At 44.2% G+C, this 21,758-nt stretch overlaps 1 protein-coding gene across 1 annotated transcript in view; it reads left to right on the forward strand.

The window, feature by feature from the left end:
• The first annotated feature begins 4,511 nt into the window (after positions 1-4,511).
• Positions 4,512-21,758, forward strand: part of PCYT1B (phosphate cytidylyltransferase 1B, choline) — a 155,056-nt gene continuing 137,809 nt past the window's right edge. Inside the window, exon 1 of the mRNA XM_068269961.1 lies at positions 4,512-4,777. The gene's annotated coding sequence lies outside the window, so the exon portion shown is untranslated. The remainder of the gene's footprint in view (positions 4,778-21,758) is intronic.

The following is a 21,758-nucleotide window of genomic DNA, read 5'->3' on the forward strand; positions in this document are numbered from 1 at the left end:
CATTATTGCAATAAGTAGTGTTAATCTGAAAGCTCTGACCATCAGGTTTTAGAATGGTCCACCCATGCCATCATGGATAATTCTCATGCTTTCCTTTGCTTTAAAAAGCACTGCTTGAATGGTAGGGATATAGTTCTACTCAACCAGGACGTATACAAGAATAAAGGAAATTGAGAATTCCCATAAAAACATCTACTAGTCTAAAACCTATCAGTAAAAGATTGAAACCCAGCAGATTAATAATACTCGGGGGGGGGGGGTGTTTACAGACAATTTTACTCTGCGACAAATGTGCTTCTTGCGAGTATGTGTACATACGTATTTTGAATTTTACCATTAAGGTAACTTTTTATCAACAAGTTTTTGTCTTAGATGTTCATATGGTGTAGCTTATCTGTTTGAGCTGAATAGAATTGACTGTAGTTCCAGTTTGAGCCAGAGAGGGTTGGCCAGACAGAGACTGGATGCTAGAACTGTTGTTAGGGAGGAGGTGGGGGACTGACTCAGAGTGATCTACCACATTGGATTCTAGATTTGCATATTCCAGTCTGAAATCCATAAAGCCAAGATTCTGATATTTATTTCTTCTGTTGATGCTCCAGATATTTCAAAACTATTGTTGTGCGTGGAGGAGGTGCCCCAAAATTGATGTTAAGAATTCTTCTAAATCATTCATGGGTAGGAGGGATAACGCCTATAAATAAGCTGAAAAAAAAACTTTTTGCAAAGAATATTTTTATTAACTAAAAAAACAACTTTAAAAGAATAAATAAGTTATTTTATTGAACGCTTTAAAAAGACAACATACTTTGTGAGTCCTTGTTTTCTTCTTCAGGTCATATACAGTAGTCAGTGTCTGAAAACAGAAAAAAACAACATATGTATGCTCATAGGATAAAAAAATAGGCAAAATATAAGTAACAACAATAGGTCCACACTAAATAAATATTCATTTCAACATACCGGTAGTTAAAATGAAAACGTACCTATGGAGAGTCCCATGCGTATGCTGGTCCCACTCCGAAAACAGCCTGGGGACCAGCAGAAGCATGGGGCTCTCCATAAGCTGCAATGGGCCAATTTTCCCTAGCAACAGGGAGAATTTTCATTGGTTCACCATGAATCAATGAGAATTCTCACTTGCTGAGGATTCCCATTGGTCTTTTGCAGCCCAAAGGGGACCATCCTGCTTCTTCCCTGCATACAGGGACCGAGCAGCAATTGGTTTGCATAGCCCGGGGAAAATGCAGACGCATACGCCTGTCTGGGATTATCACAGACTGTACACAAGTGCGGTCCACTTACTGCAATGGATCCTGCGTATCTGTTGCAGAGTGACACGTGGGAACCGCTCCTATGTATAACATAGGAGCTGTTCACTTTCCGGTTAGTTATGAGCGGAGAACGGACACAAAAGTTCAGTTCTCCGCTCTAGAGGGAACACATAAATGATCTATATCTTGTTTTTTTTTTCGCCTCAAATTAGGATTTGTGTGGGCGATAATTGTACAGTACTCAGTAATTACTTCTATAGGGAAAAACAGGAAATACACTACTACTCCAATTCCATCCTCTATAGTTTTAAAATAAACAATGCTACTATAAATAAAATCCACACATTTTATTTGCCAATTTGTCCCGGCTATCACAATATTTAAATGATGTTCCTAGTACAATGTATGGAGACAACATATTAATTGGAAATAAAGGTGTATTTTTTCAGTTTTCTAATTTTTGCACCCTATCAATACAGTAGAGTCTCGGTTATCCGTCACCGATGGGGATTGGCTGATGTTGGATAAGTGTGCTTTTTGGTTGCTTGATACTCAAGTGTTTTACTTTGGTAACTATATGGGAGGGGGTAGAAGGGGTTAATAACTATATTATCTTTTTTTTTTTTTTACTTTACTTTTTACTTTCATTATTTTAAATGAACTTGGATTCTGATTTGAGTCCTGTTCATTCATATACAGGGACTTCTGTTGGCTCAGGGAACACGTTCCCATTTACCAATCTCTGAATTGTAAGTCCCTTCAAGAACGATCAGTGGGTGCGCTAATTTACACAGGGTACCAGTACGGCCTGGTTGTGTTAGTGAGATTCAAACTGGATTCATGTAAAAAACGTATAATTCATGGTTGCTTCCACTGCTCCCAGTGCTCTCAAAACTATGTCATTACTTGCAAAGTCACAGATTGGTTGATATATGTACTTTTTATTTTGTTTCCAAGATGTTTTAAAGCTATTTCATAGAGGATATATTCACAAAGGAATGCGCTTCCAGCCTTTAACACTCTCATCTAAAATTGACAGAGTCCTAAAATTGGCTAAACCAATGGTCATAAAAAGTCCCAATTCATTAAATTATTAAAAAATCCAATGCTGATTCAGATGATCCCATCAGACAGTCGCCTCAAAGAAAAAACAGAAAACAATCTCATAGCATAGTCTGTATAGCAGGGAACTGCAGTACATAAAACGGGAGGGACCCTTCACAGACAAAGAACTTGCTGTCTCTTCAGGTGGGACATCCAGGACATAATTCGGCGTGAACCCACCACCAACTGGTATACTGCTCACCTGATGTGGTAGCTGCCCTGACCCACAGACAACACCACAAACTCCAAACAATTCCCCTGGCAACACAGCTACGTCTTGTAGTCTTCAATTCTCATAGGCATATAATGAAAACAAACAGGACAACCTCATTGCACAGATTGCATAAAAGCAATTGTTTTCCTCACCGATTGCAACAACCAGGGATGTGCCTTCCTTCATTGAACTTTAATTGGATTCACCACCAGCAACTGTGCCCACAACCGCCAGGGACCACGCTCACCTAATTACTTGGCTGCCTCAATAATACAGACAGCAGATACAGCACTTGGTTGGTCCCACTCTTCTGATGGCTTCCTATATTGGTAGTAGTATGCCCTCTGTCCTTCTTGCAAGCTAGAGGAGCCTCGGATGTTTAAAACCAGCGATTTCATTTAAAATATATAAGCAAATATACTCACAAACGGAACTAGGAACAAGCATATAAAAAGAGGACGTCTCCTTGTGTATCCACCGATCCCACTGCCTGATGGGATCATCTAGATCAGCGTTTGGCCAATTTTAGGACTCTGTCAATTTTAGATGAGAGTGTTAAAGGTTGGTGTAATGCTGGGGGGGGATGGGGGGGGGGGGTCATACTTTCTGACCACCCAGCACAACAAGGCTAAGAGCTGGATAATGGAAGAGGTTACACAGGCTGCCCAGAGCAACTGCAGCTCTAGACTTCCGATATCGCTACAAATAAAACACAACGGCAGCTCAGTGCGGTGTTGCGCTGCCTTAGTTCACACTGTGCTGCCTTAGCGATAGCAAGCATTCAGACAGGTACAAGACAGGACTATAGATTGGAGCGTAACTAGTAGCAACCGCAGCTCACAGTCACGACCACAGAAGCAGAGCAAGCAGGCTAACAACAGTCACCAGCAAGCTCCTACCCAGGCAGGACTACAGGATAGAACGTAACTAATAGCAACTGCAGCCCATAATTAAGTTTCCAGAAACTAGAGTAGCAGGAATACTTCCAGTCACCAACGTGGTGATGGCAGAATCCAAGCTATCTGGATAATGGACTTCACTGAGCCACCGCGGATGCAGCGAACGTCCATCAAGCATGGAACTAGGCAATTCACAATAATAAGAAAAGTAACAAACGGCTCAACTAATGGATAAATATATATTAGCAAGTCTGCATATATATTTATCAAGAACTAGCTAAAGCACAAGTAATAAGGTCGCATAGAACTACAGTAACAGAACTATACAGAGTAAGAAGGTGCCCAGCCAACCAGCGTACTGACCACTATGACGGGCAGGGTATGAAATGGGAGGCAGACTATTATGCTGGCATCAGCCAATGGATGTAGGTATGCAAATCTCCACACAGCTGAATGGTAATCACTCAATCCTGAGCTGGCTTGATTACCATTTGCTAGCTTGCTGTGCATGCAAAGGACTGCCATAAAAAATACATGCAGTATTACGGTATGTAACAACATGCATGCAGAAAATCCAGGCCTATCTGGCCACAGCTCAGCTGCAACAAGCAATTGGTGGAATGATGACAGCATCCTGAGCTGCCCAGAACTGCAGAGCGATTGCAAATAACAATGAGACCCATTGCAAATGCACAACCGAATGCAAGCAGATAAGCCAGAACTGTCCGTTTGCAGCTCCACTGCAATGGACAGATCACGCTACAGGAGGAATCCTTACAGTTGGAAGCGCATTCCTTTGTGATTATATGCTTATAGGGTGTTTGATGTGACACGATCTGTATGCAGCAAGCCAAACCGTAGCACAAGTTTTATTAGGTTAGGTGTTGGGGAACGCTTTTACAGTCATAAATATTAGTTAATTCCATAGAGGAGTTGTGAAAGGTAAACTGATAATTAGGCTGTGTATGAAGAACCAATTACCATCATGTCATTGTCTTCTGTATTCTTTTTACAAAACAGGCCTTTACTGAGGCTCCGCAGACTGAAATCAGCTGAAAATCAAATTGGGTCAAGACAAGATCTGACAGCCAAAGAAGACTTTCACAACGTGGTACTTTGTGTGATGGTCAGGAAGACAAAATAAATCCTCGTGACTGCAAAGAACCTGAATAAAGGTTTGGTGATCCATCAACAATGCAGAGTTGCTTGCTATATGACCATTATGATTTGCATGGAAGAGTGATCAGTAGGAACCTGTGACCTCATTGCAATATTCAACCTCTAAGGTAAGGAAAACTGCTTTAGATAAACAAGAGACCTTTTGAAAGAATATGCTGTAGGTTGAAATTTAGCTATTTGGCTTCAATCAGCAAAGATTGGGGACAAAGAGCCATCATTTGATGAAAACTAAAAAAAACTTTGCCTACAGTTAAAGTAACTTTTATAGAAACAAAATAAGACAGGTATTGTGTTGTTTAGTTATACAGACGGGTTTACTCTGATCTGTCTAAAGGTGGCCACACACCATATAATTTTTTAAATATCTGTTCAATTTAAGAATTGCAATACATTTTTCTGACTGATTGCAACATTTCAAAAATCTGACCAATGTACCACACACATATGTAAAATCTTTCCCCAATTATGATAAAAATGATTGGAAACTCTGAGAAAATTGCTAGGGTGTGTATATTAATAAATTGACAATCTAACACACACCATACAATCTTTAAAATAATGAAAGAAACATTTCCAGCATTCCGGATCGATAGAAAATCGAAAAAAGCGGGAAATCCGATCGGATTTTTCAGTCGAATGAAAAAAATAAGCTTTTGATTTTTGGGGGGAGATCCGATCATATTTATTGAATTCCCATAAAAATTGGATAATTTTATTGTATCGTGTGTGGCCACCTTAATGATTATCTCCAACATCCAGTTGAAAATTCAAAACAATTTCATGGAAGAGCTGGAGTTGTGAATCTGATGAGTCCAGTAAGCTTATGAAGTATGTTAAGTTCTTGTTCAAGTATAGGTGTTTTTTTTTTTTTCTATTAAATCCACACTGATAAGCTCATGTGAAAAGTTCCGGTCTTCTAGCTATTATATTTTATTTGTGAAAAGCAAATAAGCTTAATTTCGGAGTGCAGTCCAATGAGAGTTGTTTCATTGTAGTGTGTGTCGTTTTTAGTGTATATGGCAAACAATAGCAACTTCCCACTCAGCTGGCATTTGCTCCTGATCCCAAATGCACTGCATTTGCTGGATTTCTATGCCACTGTACCCAGGGGTGCTCACCGAGGTTAATCACGACTGATTACTCGTGATTCAAATAAGGGTTAATTGCTGCAGGTGCGGGGCTGGATGCGGCGGGGTTAATTACCCATAATGCCGCCATCCGCCCTGCGCGTCAACGAGATTGCAAGCATCCTATTAGTCGCTGTGCAAGCCTTGCTATGACGCACTTCCTCCCTCAAGCCAGAAGAAGGAAGTGCGCCATAGCGAGGCTTGCAACACGACTAATAGGATGCTTGCTATCTCATTAACGCGCAGAGCGGACAGCGTTATTATGGGTAATTAACCCCGCCGCATCCAGCCCCGCACCTGCAGTAATTAATTCTTATTTGAATCACGAGTAATCATTCGTGATTAGTCGTGATTAACCTCGTTGAGCATCCCTGACTGTACTTCAGCAGCTTAGTTGGTATAAGAACGTCTTCTGAGCCCTACAATTGTCAATATTCTTAATTATTTCTTGTGTCTCCAGGATGGTTGGACTTCGGGCATTTGAGGCCTAGGTTGGTTTCATTGTAAGGTTGCATACACATATCCAATTTTGATTGGCCAGTTGCTGGCCATTTTTCCTACCTCCATATACACTCACCTAAAGGATTATTAGGAACACCTGTTCATTTTCTCATTAATGCAGTTATCTAATCAACCAATCACATACAGTGGGTTGCAAAAGTATTCGGCCCCCTTGAAGTTTTCCACAATTTGTCACATTACTGCCACAAACATGCATCAATTTTATTGGAATTCCACGTGAAGGACCAATACAAAGTGGTGTACATGTGAGAAGTGGATCGAAAATCATACATCATTCCAAACATTTTTTACAAATAAATAACTGCAAAGTGGGGGTGTGCGTAATTATTCGGCCCCCTGAGTCAATACTTTGTAGAACCACCTTTTGCTGCAATTACAGCTGACAGTCTTTTAGGGTATGTCTCTACCAGCTTTGCACATCTAGAGACTGAAATCCTTGCCCATTCTTCTTTGCAAAACAGCTCCAGCTCAGTCAGATTAGATGGACAGCGTTTGTGAACATCAGTTTTCAGATCTTGCCACAGATTCTCGATTGGATTTAGATCTGGACTTTGACTGGGCCATTCTAACACAAAGATATGTTTTCTTTTAAACCATTCCATTGTTGCCCTGGCTTTATGTTTAGGGTCGTTGTCCTGCTGGAAGGTGAACCTCCGCCCCAGTCTCAAGTCTTTTGCAGTCTCCAAGAGGTTTTCTTCCAAGTTTGCCCTGTATTTGGCTCCATCCATCTTCTCATCAACTCTGACCAGCTTCCCTGTCCCTGCTGAAGAGAAGCACCCCAGAGCATGATGCTGCCACCACCATATTTGATAGTGGGGATGGTGTGTTCTGAGTGATGTGCAGTGTTAGTTTTCCGCCACACATAGCATTTTGGCCAAAAAGTTCCATTTTGGTCTCATCTGACCAGAGCACCTTCTTCCACATGTTTGCTGTGTCCCCCACATGGCTTGTTGCAACCTGCAAATGGGATTTCCTATGCTTTTCTGTTCACAATTGCTTTCTTCTTGCCACTCTTCCATAAAGGCTAACTTTGTGCAGTGCACGACTAATAGTTGTCCTATGGACAGATTCCCCCACCTGAGCTGTAGATCTCTGCAGCTCATCCAGAGTCACCATGGGCCTCTTGACTGCATTTCTGATCAGCGCTCTTCTTGTTCGGCCTGTGAGTTTAGGTGGACGGCCTTGTCTTGGTAGGTTTACAGTTGTGCTATACTCCTTCCATTTCTGAATGATCGATTGAACAGTGCTCCGTGGGATGTTCAAGGCTTTGGAAATCTTTTTGTAGCACAAGTCGGCTTTAGATTTCTCAATAACTTTATCCCTGACCGGTCTGGTGTGTTCTGTGGACTTCATGGTGTTGTTGCTCCCAAGATTCTCTTAGACAACCTCTGAGGCTGTCACAGAGCAGCTGTATTTGTACTGACATTAGATTACACACAGGTGCACTCTATTTAGTCATTAGCACTTATCAGGCAATGTCTATGGGCAACTGACTGCACTCAGACCAAAGGGGGCTGAATAATTACGCACACCCCACTTTGCAGTTATTGATTTGTAAAAAATGTTTGGAATCATGTATGATTTTCGTTCCACTTCTCACATGTGCACCACTTTGTATTGGTCTTTCACGTGGAATTTCAATACAATTGATTCATGTTTGTGGCAGTAATGTGACAAAATGTGGAAAACTTCAAGGGGGCCGAATACTTTTGCAAAACACTGTACATACCCAGAGAATGCCGGGTCATCAGCTAGTGGGCACTAAAATGGCATATGAAATTCAATGTTGAAAAATGTAATGTCATGCATTTTGGTTGTACCAATGGCAGAGTCGGTCTTTGGGGGGGGGGGCAACTGGGGCGATCACCCCAGGCCCCGCGTTTGAGCAGGCCCCGCGCCACTAGACCCCCCCCCGGCCGCGTGCGGCCAGATGGAGGAGAACAGAGACGAGAAGAGGGAGAGCTGTGAGCAGCGGTGGAGAAGGGGGCCATCTTCCCCCCCCCCCCTCCCTCATTTTAGGGCTCTACCTCCCTCGCTCGCTCTCCCCTCTGAACTAATGTACAGGTGGCTGGCAGTGGGCGGAACTTACCTTCCGTCTCGCGCCAGCGCCGGAAGTTCTGGTGCCGCTGCTCTGGTCTGGACCAGACCAGAGTAGCGGCTAATCCATCCCACACCGGCACTGCATCGAGACGGAAGGTAAGTCCCGCCAGCTGCCTGCCAGCCACCTGCACATTAGTTCGGAGGGGAGAGCGAGCGAGGGAGGGAGAGCCCTAAGGTGAGGGAAGAGGGTAGAGATGGCCCCCTTCTCCACCCCTGCTCACAGCTCTCCCTCTTCTCTGCGCTGCTCCCCTCCTGCTGGGGGCAAACCTGGCTACCTATTCTGGGACATATACCCCTACCTACATATACTGGGCACATATAACCCTGACTATATATACTGGGGACATATACCCCTACCTACATATACTAGGCAAATATACCCCTGCCTACATATACTGGGACATATACCCCTGCCTACATATACTGGGGACATATACCCCTGGCTACATATACTGGGCACATATACCCCTGCCTACATATACTGGGCACATATACCCCCGGCTACATATACTGGGCACATATACTCCCGACTACATATACTGGGCAAATATACCCCTGGCTACATATACTGGGCACATATACCTCTGGCTACATATACTGGGACATATACCCCTGGCTACATATACTGGGGACATATACCCCTGGCTACATATACTGGGCACATATACCCCTGACTTCATATACTGGGGACATATACTCCTGGCCTGGCTGCATATACTGGGCACATATACCCCTGGCTACATATACTGGGCACATATACCCCTGACTACATATACTGGGGACATATACCCCTGACTACATATACTGGGCACATATACCCCTGGCTACATATACTGGGCACATATACCCCTGGCTACATATACTGGGCACATATACCCCTGGCTACATATACTGGGCACATATATCCCTGGCTACATATACTGGGCACATATATCCCTGACTACATATACTGGGCACATATATCCCTGACTACATATACTGGGCACATATATCCCTGACTACATATACTGGGCACATATATCCCTGACTACATATACTGGGCACATATACCCCTGACTACATATACTGGGCACATATACCCCTGGCTACATATACTGGGCACATATACCCCTGGCTACATATACTGGGCACATATACCCCTGGCTACATATACTGGGGACATATACCCCTGACTACATATACTGGGCACATATACCCCTGGCTACCTGTTCTTGGGACATCTCTACCCCTGGCTACCTGTTCTGGGGACATCTATACTGCTGGCCACCTATTCTGGGGACATCTATACCGCTGGCCACCTATTTTGGGGACACCTATAGACCTGGGGTTACCTATTTTTGGGGAACCACTGCTGTCAGATTGAGTGTATTTTGGGGAACTGCTGCCAGGTGAGAGGTGTCTACCATATTAAGGGGGCATTCTGCCTATTTATGTGAAATGCTGTCTATTTATGTGCCTCATGACTGCTGAATTTGTCTTGTTGGGGGCGTCATGGTTACTGAATTTGTCTTGTTGGGAGCCTCATGATTTGTTGGGGGCCTCAAGATCGCTGAATTTGTCTTGTTGGGAGCCTCATGATTGCTCAATTTGTCTTCTTGGGGGCCTCATGATTGCTGAGTTGGTCATGTTGGGGGCCTCATGATTGCTGAATTGGCTGAATTTTGCAAGACAAAAGTTACTACAACAATGTGAATTTTGTGAAACGTGAACCTTAGAATTTCCAAATTAACTGAAGCATGAGCTCCCCCACCCCCGCACTTAAAACCACCATGCAAATGTTTGTTTTTATATTGGTTGGCTTAGTGGCCTTTACCTGACATAATTGTTTTCAAACAACAATAATAATAAGGAATACTGCATTAAAGGCGGACAAGCCCATGAACGTGGTGATACGGTATATGGCCTACACTTATGGCTCTAGGCCCCGCATGTGACACTCGCCCCAGGCCCCGCATACTCTAAGGCCGCCTCTGACCAATGGTCTAGCACTATACAAAATAAATGGGATACAGTTGGGGACATCGACCTTGGAGAAGGACTTAGGAGTAGTCATCAACAACACGTTAAATAATCGTATTCAATGTCAAGCCGCTGCAGCTAAACCTAATACAATTTTGGGATGCATTAGAAGGGAAATACAAACTCGAGATGCTAGCATAATATTGCCCCATTTAACTCTCTAGTCCGCATCTGGCATATGGAATTCAGTTCTGGGCACCACATTACAGGAAAGATATTGCAGTTTTAGAGCAGGTGCAGAGCTTGGCGGATGAGCTTTTTGTCCCTAGGCCTTCTCAAAGGACTAGAGGACATGATCTGCGCATGGAGGAAAAACGTTTTAGCCATTTATTTTAATAAAGGTTCTTTACAGTAAGAGTGATTAAGATGTGGAATGCATTGCTTAGGAAGTAGTTATGGCAAATTCTATATCTGCAGTTAAAGGTTAAAGGCTTAGATGCTTTCCTTGCATTAAAAGACATCCATGGCTATAATTTTTAGGTAATGCCCAGTGATGTTGATCTGGGGATTTTATCTGCTTGCCATCTGAAGTTGGAAAGGAATTTTTTCCCTTTTGGGGCTAATTGGACCATGCCTTGTAAGGGTTTTTCGCCTTCCTCTGGATCAACAGGGATATGTGAGGGAGCAGGTTGGTGTTGTACTTTGTTCTCTGGTTGAACTCGATGGATGTATGTCTTTTTTGAACCTAAATAACTATGTAACTATGGTGTGAAAAGGGAAAAACATCCAGTATGCGGCAGTCCTGTGGGTGAAAATGCCTTGTTGATGCTAGTGGTCAGAGGAGAATGGGCCGACTGATTCAAGCTGATAGAAGAGCAACATTGACTGAAATAACCAATCGTTACAACCGAGGTATGCAGCAAAGCATTTGTGAAGCCACAACACACACAACCTTGAGGCAGATGGGCTACAACAGCAGAAGACCCCACCGGGTACCACTCATCTCCACTACAAATAGGAAAAAGAGGCTACAATTTGCACAAGCTCACCAAAATTGGACAGTTCAAGACTGGAAAAATGTTGCCTGGTCTGATGAGTCTCGATAGAGTCAGAATTTGGCATAAACAGAATGAGAACACGGATCCATCATGTCTTGTTACCACTGTGCAGGCTAGTGGTGGTGGTGTAATGGTGTGGGGGATATTTTCTTGGCACACTTTAGGCCCCTTAGTGCCAATTGGGCATCGTTGAAATGCCACGGGCTACCTGAGCATTGTTTCTGATCATGTCCATCCCTTCATGACCACCATGTACCCATCCTCTGATTGCTACTTCCAGCAGGATAATGCACCATGTCACAAAGCTCAAATAATTTCAAATTGGTTTCTTGAATATGACAATGAGTTCACTGTACTAAAATGGCCCCCACAGTCACCAGATCTCAACCCAACAGAGCATCTTTGGGATGTGATGGAACAGGAGCTTCATGCCCTGGATGTGCATCCCACAAATCTCCATCAACTGCAAGATGCTATCCCATCAATATAGGCCAACATTTCTAAAGAATGCTTTCAGCACCTTGTTGAATCAATGCCACAATAGAATTAAGACAGTTCTGAAGGCGAAAGGGGGTCAAACACCGTATTAGTATGGTGTTCCTAATAATCTTTTAGGTGAGTGTATATCAAATACATTTTAAATACTGTGAGCAGGTTGTATATGTCAGCACTCATAATGCATGGAAGTGTTAAAATTGGCCAATCATTGACTAATCAAATTCGGATCGGAGTCTGCTTCATCAAGTCCATTCAACAGTTCATGAAAAGATTGGGCACATCTTTCCAACACTCACTTTTTTCCCAGAGCAATGTTCTTTCATTGGCTATACAGATAGTGGTTCTAGGTTAGTAACCATCTCACTTCCCTCTGTTCCTAGAATATTTTTCACAGTTTTCTTAGCAGCTAACCAGTTCCTCCTTGTTTTCTTTCTCTTATAACGTTATGTTTAAACCTTGTTGACCCCCCCCCCCCCCCCTCCTGCATATTGGTTTCGCATGTGTTCTAAGTTTGAAAAGCTCTCTCTTATTTTAAGTTATGTCCCTCAACAGCATCCATCTCTTTTCTAATTTCTTTTTTTTTGCTGTTGCATTTTTGCATTCATAATTAAATTGCAAATGTTGTCTTCCTGGCTTCTGTAAGATACAATTTATGACTGTGCCATGGTGCTTTAATTGAAAATTACTGTCCTTTTAGTGGGTGTGGTGGATCACCGTTAAAAGAGTAAAGGACTTTGAGCCATATGCAATTCACTTTTTCCCCTGAGTTTTCTACTATGAGAAAAATTTGCATCTTTGATTTAAAATAACATTTTAGCACTTTTCAATGGAAAAGTTTGAAAAAGTAGGTAAAAAGTACTATCAAAATTATTTTGCGCATGTTTTTGCTTGCTTATGGTTTAAAAGTCATTTTATTGACACTTTCAAAATGTCATCTAGGAGAAAACTCAGGTGAAAAATGTAATTGCATATGGTCCCTTGTGTGCTTTTCGCCCTTTCCTTTGTAAGGAGCATACCTAATTATATATTAATCCTGTAAGGTACAAACCATCTTGGTGACCCAGTCAACAACACTGGTCACAGCCCACTTCTGCTCTAAAGCAGTGTCTAGCATTTGTGATGTTAGAAGCATGTTTAATAAAGATTTATATCAACCTAATGATATAAGTTGTAAAAGACAATGCTAAATGGCAGTGTCAACATACTGTAATCACCTGATGACTCCTGTAAGTGAAGCAAGAGGACTAACAAGGCCTATTCTTCTATGCTGTCAATTACTCGTGCTGAATATTGTTGGTAGGGTCCCTTATTTTGATGTTGGCATTCAGCTATTGATAGCCAAAACACAAGGCACTGAATACAGTGGAAGGTGAGGGGTTAAGGATAGGCGTTCATTTCAAGAAGCAGTGAGAGGTGGGATTAGAAGGTTAAGGTTAGGCACCAGGAAGGGAGTTCAAGTTAAGGGGGTGACTAGGGATCGGCATTAGGAAATTATTACCATAGGGAGACAGGTTAGGGGTCAAGAAGATTTATCAATAATTTGATCAGTTAGATTAGGGAACTGATGAGAACAAGAGCCAAAATTGTTGCCACCAACAGCGGACATGAACTCAGGACTTCCCCTTTTGCTCTGAAAGACAGGCAACAGCATAATAGCCTTTAAAGAAAAACATTTCTTTGTTGATTTGAAATCCTTCAATAAATCTGCAGTGCCTGGTTTCATGGAAGCAGATATAGGGTTATCCTCCTGTGTTTACAAATTAGCTACTCTGCCAAGGACTGCCGAGGTTCCTGTGCAAACACAACAGCCATGTGCCTCTCGTTTTGCAGTCGTTTTTCTTAGAAAACAGTTCACAAGAGGTCTAAATAAATCCTGTTCAAGGCTGTACCCCAAAGCAACCAGCAGCGTTTAGTTTTCATTAATCTATCTAGTTTATCCTTTTGATTTCCGTCACTGAGAATATTTGTTAAGCTACAAGAAGTTAGTCAAACTAAATCATTGCTATGTGACTTGCTAGATTTATACAAGCCTAAACTGATATTAAAACAATACCAGTCCAAACATTATTTTGAGCTTCAATAAACTTTTAGTGTGGATTATAATACATATATATAATACATTATAATACATCATAATAATGTTATAATACATCAGATAATATCTACAGAAATGTGTGTTGCGTGTATGGTAATATAGTTTACACTTGGAATAAAAGTGATACTTACTGTACATATTTGTAAATGTATGCTGAAAACAAGACTTGTAATTCCTTTCTTCACACACTAGAGGGCTTTTCTCTCAAGGCAACTGCAGCACGTTAATTTAGGAGTCTGAAATACTTTCAGGTTGATGATATTTCAATAAGCAAATCGACTAAACACAGAGTGCTTGTTCATTTTGACATTCTAATTTGATTTACATGCTAGCGTCAGAGGGAAAAAAAACACAATTTAAAAACACAGTGTTCTGTTTTATGATTTTGTTTTAAGTGCAGCGTGCACAATACATTTATTCTTAAAGAATGCTGACAGAGCAGTCACTCAGCTGTCTGTGGATGATGGGAAATAAACAGCTTAAGATGTGTGAACAGTACACAATGGAGGCAGAATGTTCTTGTGTATTTTATGCAACAGTTCTGTTCTTATTTATGCACCTAGATTACCCCTAGTAGCACATAACAAATCAAGTTAAACAGGTTTTAAACATAACTTATGAAAGTTCAGGACAGATTAGTTAATTAAAATTAGTTATTTCAGTCATGGGGTCTACAGAGGCGTAAGAATTAGTACGCCGCCAGTGAGCTGGTGCAGGGTGAGCCGAATGACCGCAGCTCAAATCCCCGGTAGCGTTAAAGGGATCCTGAACAGAGGATACAAATGGAATTTGAACTTACCTGGGGCTTCCTCCAGCCCTCCGTAGCCCGCAAGGTCTTTCTGCTTCCTCTGGATCCCCTCTTTTCTCTTGCTGGGGGCTCCGGTAGCACGCAACTTCGCCGGGAGTCGTGTGCAACTGCGCATGCGCGCCTGTCACAGTGAGTGTTCTGTGCATTTGCAATTCTCAAAAGAATTAACTGCGCTTGCTCAGAATGCTTACGGTGATGGGCGCAAGTCGTTGCAACTTGGAGGGAGCAGTAATTTGGGGTTTGATTGCCAAAACCAGAATTACCCTTACGTGCCCCACGCACTATAGCATTACTGCTATAGCGGCTATGAAGGCTGTAGAAAAAGTACCAGCACACAGCATACCAGGATATCGGACTGCCATGCCAGTTATTGATGCTTCCACTACCGTGTCACAGCCAATGTCAATCTTGCACATAGAGAAAACAAAGGGCAGGCATCAGTATAGCTTATACCATAAAAAGTCTCTATTGGCAGCAGATGAAAGAACCGGAGGAGGCCCCCAATGTGAAGCGCTCCCCCCTACCTGACAGCTGTTTCACAAACAGAGTTGCGTCGTCAGAGGCATCACAAAGGGTGCAGGGAGGCCGGCACCCCTCCCGGTACCCTCCGTGATGCCTCTGACGACGCAACGTGACTCACATTTAACCCCTTGCCGACCGATCCACCCCAGTTGGCAAGAATGCGGTGGCAGCCCCAGGACTACTCCGGCAATTGGCATGAAGTGAAGTGGCGGGGTTTTGCAGGAGATCGCGCACGCCGTTGCGTGTTCTCCTGCTCCATCATCAGTGACACGATTGTCCATTTGAGAGGCATTAAACCGATCCGCTTTCATAGGGTGATGCTTATGACAGCCCATCGCGCTGATTGGCTGGCAGGGAGAAGGAGGGATAATTTAAAAAAAAATTGTAAAAATTTTATTTAAAAAATAAAGAAAAATAAATAGATAAAAATCCCTGCAGGGATCAAAGCCCACCAACAGAAAGCTCTGTTGGTGGGCAGAAAAGGGAGGGGGGAATCACTTGTGTGCTAGGTTTTATGGCCCTGCAGTGAGGCCTTGAAGCTACAGTGGTCTAATTATTAAAAAATAGCCTGGTCACTAGGGGGGTTTAAGCCAATGGTCCTTATGTGGTTAAACGAATGTATCTGCCTAATATTGTGAATGTTCTACATGTGTCACCAATACAGCCCAGGCCCATCAAGGCAAAGACTACACAAGACCTTTGAATGTGTCATGTGGTACAAATGTGTATACATTTGTTGATACCTATACAGTTCCTTGCCTCCTGAAAAGTGGTTAGATGAAAGCAGTTGTTACATGTATAATTGTGTACCATTAACCACTTTATCCACCACTACAGTATATCTACGTCCTCTGGGACTTCATCTAAGCCACAAGGACGTAGATATACGTCCTGTAGCTGAAGCACAGCTATGCACAGTTGGGCATTGCTCCTGTGCACAACACTGGCACTATCTGATACAGCACTTATTGGTGAAATGGAATATATGTTCCTTGAGCCAATAAAATTGATTTTTACCATTCAAAATGCTTTTATTGTGTCAGTTCATAGTGAAAAATACACACTGTAGCATTATTTCAGAATCAAATATCCTCACCATAAATTGTGACAAGAACATAATCTAAGTTTTGTGATAAATGCTAGAAATAGCCAAACAAAATGTATGTTTTTTTTTTATTATCAATAGCTTTTTTTATTTTTAAACTGGAATTGGTAAAACTGAGAAAGAATGTGTGTGTTTTATTTTTTCCCTCTTTTTCCTATTTAAATGCATAGAAAACAAACTTGTTTAACCACTTAACGACCGCCCCCAGCCGATGGGCGGCGGCAAAGACCGGGCCCAAACGACCGCAATACGCCCATCGGCGGGGGCGGCATCAGCGGTGGCTGTGCGGCGATCGCGTCATCAATGACGCGATTGCCGCCGGCAATAGGCTCCGCCCACTCTGCACGGAAACCCGCCGGCCAATTAGCAGCGCCGGCGGGTTTCAAATGCGGCGATCCGGCCAATCAGAGGAGTATAATACACTTTGTTATTGTAACAAAGTGTATTATACTGGCTGCCTCCTCCGCTGATGGTCACTCGTCGTGCGACCATCAGAGAGGACGGCAGCCTTGCAGCTAAGTGTAACACAACACATTTTCACCCACACAGACCCCCCGATCGCCCACCCCAGCCCTCAGAACCCCCCTGACCACCCCAGCACACCAGCATCTGCACCCCACCACCCACCTAAAAACCCATCAATCACTCCCTGTCACTATCTAGGGACGCTATCCCCTAGGTTAGGTCCCTAACTGCCTCCTAGGGTCCCCTGATCACCCCCCCTACCCTCAGATCCCCCCCAGACCCCCCTCCCAGACCACCCCCCTTGTATGCTGTATACAGCTATATAGCTGTCTTACCCACTGATCACCTGTCTATCACCCATCTATCACCTGTCTATCACCCCTTGTCACCACCACCCATCAGCGCAGACCCTAAACTGTCCCTTGGGGGCACCTGATCACCCACCCAGACCCTCAGATTGCCCTCAGACCCCCCCCCTCCTGATAACCTCCCCAGTGCATTGTTTACATCTATTCTCCCCTGTAATCCCTCACTGATCTCCTATCGTCACCCCCTGTGTCTGCCACCCACCAGATCAGGACCCAGTCTGCCCCATGCGGGCACCTAATCAACCCCCCACACCCTTAGATCGCCCTCAGCCCCCCCCCCCCCCCCCCCAATCACCTTCCCAGTGCATTGTATTTGATTGTGCTGCAATTGTATTTGATTGTGCTGACATTCAATTTCATTGTGCTGACATTCAATTTTATTGTGCTGTAATTGTATTTGATTGTCCCGTGATTTTTTTGATTGTCCCGTGATTGCCCTGTGATTGCCCTTTGATTGGCCTGTGATCGTCTTTGATTGTCCCGTGATCGGCTTTGATTGTCCCGTGATCGGCTTTGATTGTCCCGTGATCGGCTTTGATTGCCCTGTGATTGCCCTGTGATTGGCCTGTGATCGGCTTTGATTGTGTCGTGATTGGTTTGATTGCCCTGTGATTGGCCTGTGATTGGCCTGTGATTTGCTTTGATTGGCCTGTGATCGGCTTTGATTGTGTCGTGATTGGTTTGATTGCCCTGTGATTGACTTTGATTGTCCCAGGAATTGAGTGCCCTGTGATTGGCCTGCGATTGCCCTGTGATTGCCTTTGATTGTCCTGTGATTGTTTCTGATTGCCTCCGATTCCCCACTCGCCACCACCCCCCTGTCACTATCCAAGTGATCTAAAAACAGTGAAAACTGTCACTTTTTTAGTATCACTAGTGTTAGCAGTTAGGCCAGTTAGCTAGGCCCCTTTGTAAGTGTCAGTTAGTGCTCAGCCCACTGCACCACAGTCACTAATTAGCGTCATCACTGTCGCTAATCAACATTGGTACTATATAGTATCTGTAAGTGATCATTACTGATCGCAGTCAGATCTATTAGGGTCACTAGGATCCACAAAAAAAAACGCAGTGTTTGCCCGATCAGGCCTGATCGTTCGCCTGCACTTGCGTTCAGCCCGCCCCACCGCAGTGACAGAATTTTTTTTCTGATCACTGCAAAAAACACTGTACAATAGCTGTGGCACTGTAAACCTCAGTTTTGATTTATTTTTTTTATCAAAACTCAGTGAGCACAGCTTTCTACCTCTCAAATACTCCCTTTTTCTAGGTAGGTGCTCTTTTTTCTGCGTAGTCTCAGAGAAATACCCCCTAAATTTAGCAGCCCACCATGGCAAGAAAGGGGTATTCCGATGATGAGGTTCTCAGGTACATGGCCCAGTCGGATGAGGACGATTGGGACGCCTCATTCGACGAATCTTCCGGGTCAGAGTTTGAACCTGAATTGAGCAGTGGCTCACTGACCGATAGTGATGACGAGGTTGAGGTCCCGGCTAAAGCCAGGCGTACCACACCCCATGTTGTTGGACCGCAGGTGGCGCAGGATCAGCCTCAAGGGCAGCAGAGTGGTGTTCGTGCTGGTCTGAGATTTCATGGTGGGGCAGGCACCAGCAGCACAACATCTCCTGGACCTAGCACCAGTACTTCCGTAGACCCTGGTGAAATGGCGAGCACCAGCATGGAAGTTGAAACTGGTTCGGTGGCACGTGCAGTAAGATCCCAGTCGCAGCCACCAAGAAGACGGGCCCGTACTACCCCTAATTTACCAGAGGTGCTGGCAAACCCAAATTGGCAATCCCCTGATTCCGCCGCACCCGTACTTCCCCCTTTCACCGCCCAGTCTGGAGTCCAGGTGGAGACAGATAATCTAGGATCGGCCCTAGACTTTTTCTATCTGTTCTTCACCCAGGATCTCTTGGACTTAATTGTGGCAGAGACCAACCGTAAGGCCACACAATATATAACCGCCAATCCGGAAAAGTACCTTGCCCAGCCTTTTCGGTGGAAACCAGTCCAAGTTTCCGAAATGAAAATTTTTTTGGGCCTTCTCCTTCACACGGGACTAGTAAAGCAGAATGTGTTGCGGTCTTATTGGTCTACGGACCCAGCACATCATGTTCCCCTGTACTCTGCTGCCATGTCCAGGACACGATTTGAGAACATCCTGCGCTTCCTGCACTTCAATGACAACGAAACCTGTCATCGAAGTGACCACCCTGCTTTTGACCGGCTCCACAAAATTCGAACCCTCATAGACCACCTGTCATCCAGATTTGCAGATGCTTATACCCCTGACCAGGACATCTGCGTAGACGAGTCCCTCATACGCTTTACCGGGCGCCTTCGCATCAAACAGTACATCCCAAACAAGCGCGCCCGGTATGGGGTGAAACTGTATAAGCTCTGTGAAAGGGCCACAGGCTATACATCTTATTTTAGGGTCTATGAGGGAAAAGACTCAAAATTGGAGCCGGTCGGATGCCCTGACTACCTGGGGAGCAGTGGAAAGGTTGTGTGGGACTTGGTGTCACCCTTGTTCCAGAAGGGGTACCATCTTTTTGTGGACATCTATTACACAAGTGTGGCCCTCTTTCAGCACTTAAAAATAGAAAAAATCCGATGCTGTGGCACCGTGCGGCCTAGTCGCCGGGGCTTCCCCCAACGGCTCATTACCACCAGACTTCAACGGGGGCAGAGGGCCGCCTTGTGTGCTGACGACCTGCTCGCGGTAAAATGGAAGGACAAGAGGGAGGTTTACTTCCTGTCCACCATTCACGCAGACACGACAGTTGAAATTCAACTGCGAACTAAGGTCATTGAAAAACCCCTTGTCGTCCCTGAGTATAATACTAACATGGGAGGGGTGGACTTCAATGACCAGAGGTTAGCGCCCTATTTAGTTGCCCGAAAAACAAGACGCTGGTATAAAAAAGTGTCTTTTTACCTCATTCAATTGGCAATTTACAACAGCTTTGTTCTCTACAGTAAGGCTGGGAGAACTGGCTCGTTTATTCAATTTAATAAACAGATCGTGATGGAACTCCTGTATCCAGGAGGTGCCGTGGCCCAACCCCAAGATGCAACTAGCCGGCTACATGGAAGGCATTACGCCTATCCAATTCCGACTACCCCAGGTCAACGAATCCGAAGAAAACGCTGTCGTGTCTGCAGCAGGGCTGGAATAAGGCGTGACACCACTGTTTATTGTCCCACCTGTCCTGACCAGCCTGGCCTATGCCTAGGGGAGTGTTTTGAGAGGTACCACGAGCAGGTACACTATTAGAGAGTAGGGAACTCCACACACAGCGGTAGGCACACAAGGGTCTCTCAGTGCTATTTCACACTGCTGCGATGCGTTAGGGCAAAATGCCTAGCAAAAGTCACACTTTGCGGTCCCCCCCTACGCCGGAAGTGCTTGACTTAACGCTAGTGCATGCCTACGTTACTGCGTGGCTTCTGTGGCAATATCGATCGGCGCGGAAGTCATGTTAGTCTATGGCGACGCAGTTCATTACTAGGCCGAATGCTACTCTTGTGGTATTGCCTGAAGGTCTGTTTTGGACGATACGGTGCGGCGGGCTCGACCCACCGGATATGTCAATATGCAGTGTGAAACCAAACATCGGGTTTCCAGAGACCCTAATACACAGGGCTGCCAGAAACCTCTCCTTTCACTTGGGACAAATTGCGTAATGTATTTCGCCACAACTCTGTGCAATTTGCACTTCGCACATTGTTCCATGGGGGAGGAGAGGTTTGTCCTCGGGAGGCAAGTTAAAAAAAAACAAAAAACAGGTAAGCAAAGAAGTTAATGTTTGGTTTGCAATGTTAAGTTTTTTTATTAAAAAAGTTCAAAGGTTATTAATGTTAATGAAGTAATTGCTTTGCTGCTTGCTTGTTTTTTGGGTTTTTTTTTCTCTTTTTCCATCCAATAACCTTCCAGGTGGACCGAGCGAATGACTAACCAGCTGCAGTACTGATGGTGCATCCTGACAGAACGTTGCGCGTCTGTCAGCTTACACACAAGTCGGTGCATGCAGCGCTGCAGGACGAGATTTCTCCTCCGCAGTCAAAAAGATACGTTTGCCGAGGCATATGGGCCGAGGAGTGGTGTTGGGGATTCATATGCTTTGGCAAACACTTTGTATCAAAAAAGAACTCTGGCAATGATTTGTTCATCCACATCGATCGGTGTGAATAGATAAATCAGGTTTGCCAGGGCATACGAGCTGGTGGGTTTGGATTTTTGGGGCGGCAGCTCCTATGTCCTGGCAGACGCCTTCCCCTCCTTTTTGTATTGTTTTGTCTTTTTTTCTTCTCTCTTTTTTTCTATCCAGACCGACCAATCAGCTGCAGCACTGATGGTGCATCCTGACAGAACATTGCGTGTCTGTCAGCTTACACACAAGTCGGTGCATGCAGCGCTGCAGGACGAGATTTCTCCTCCGCAGTCAAAAAGATACG

The sequence above is a fragment of the Hyperolius riggenbachi genome, chromosome 2 (assembly GCF_040937935.1).
Source record: "Hyperolius riggenbachi isolate aHypRig1 chromosome 2, aHypRig1.pri, whole genome shotgun sequence".
Taxonomy (NCBI): Eukaryota; Metazoa; Chordata; class Amphibia; order Anura; family Hyperoliidae; genus Hyperolius; species Hyperolius riggenbachi.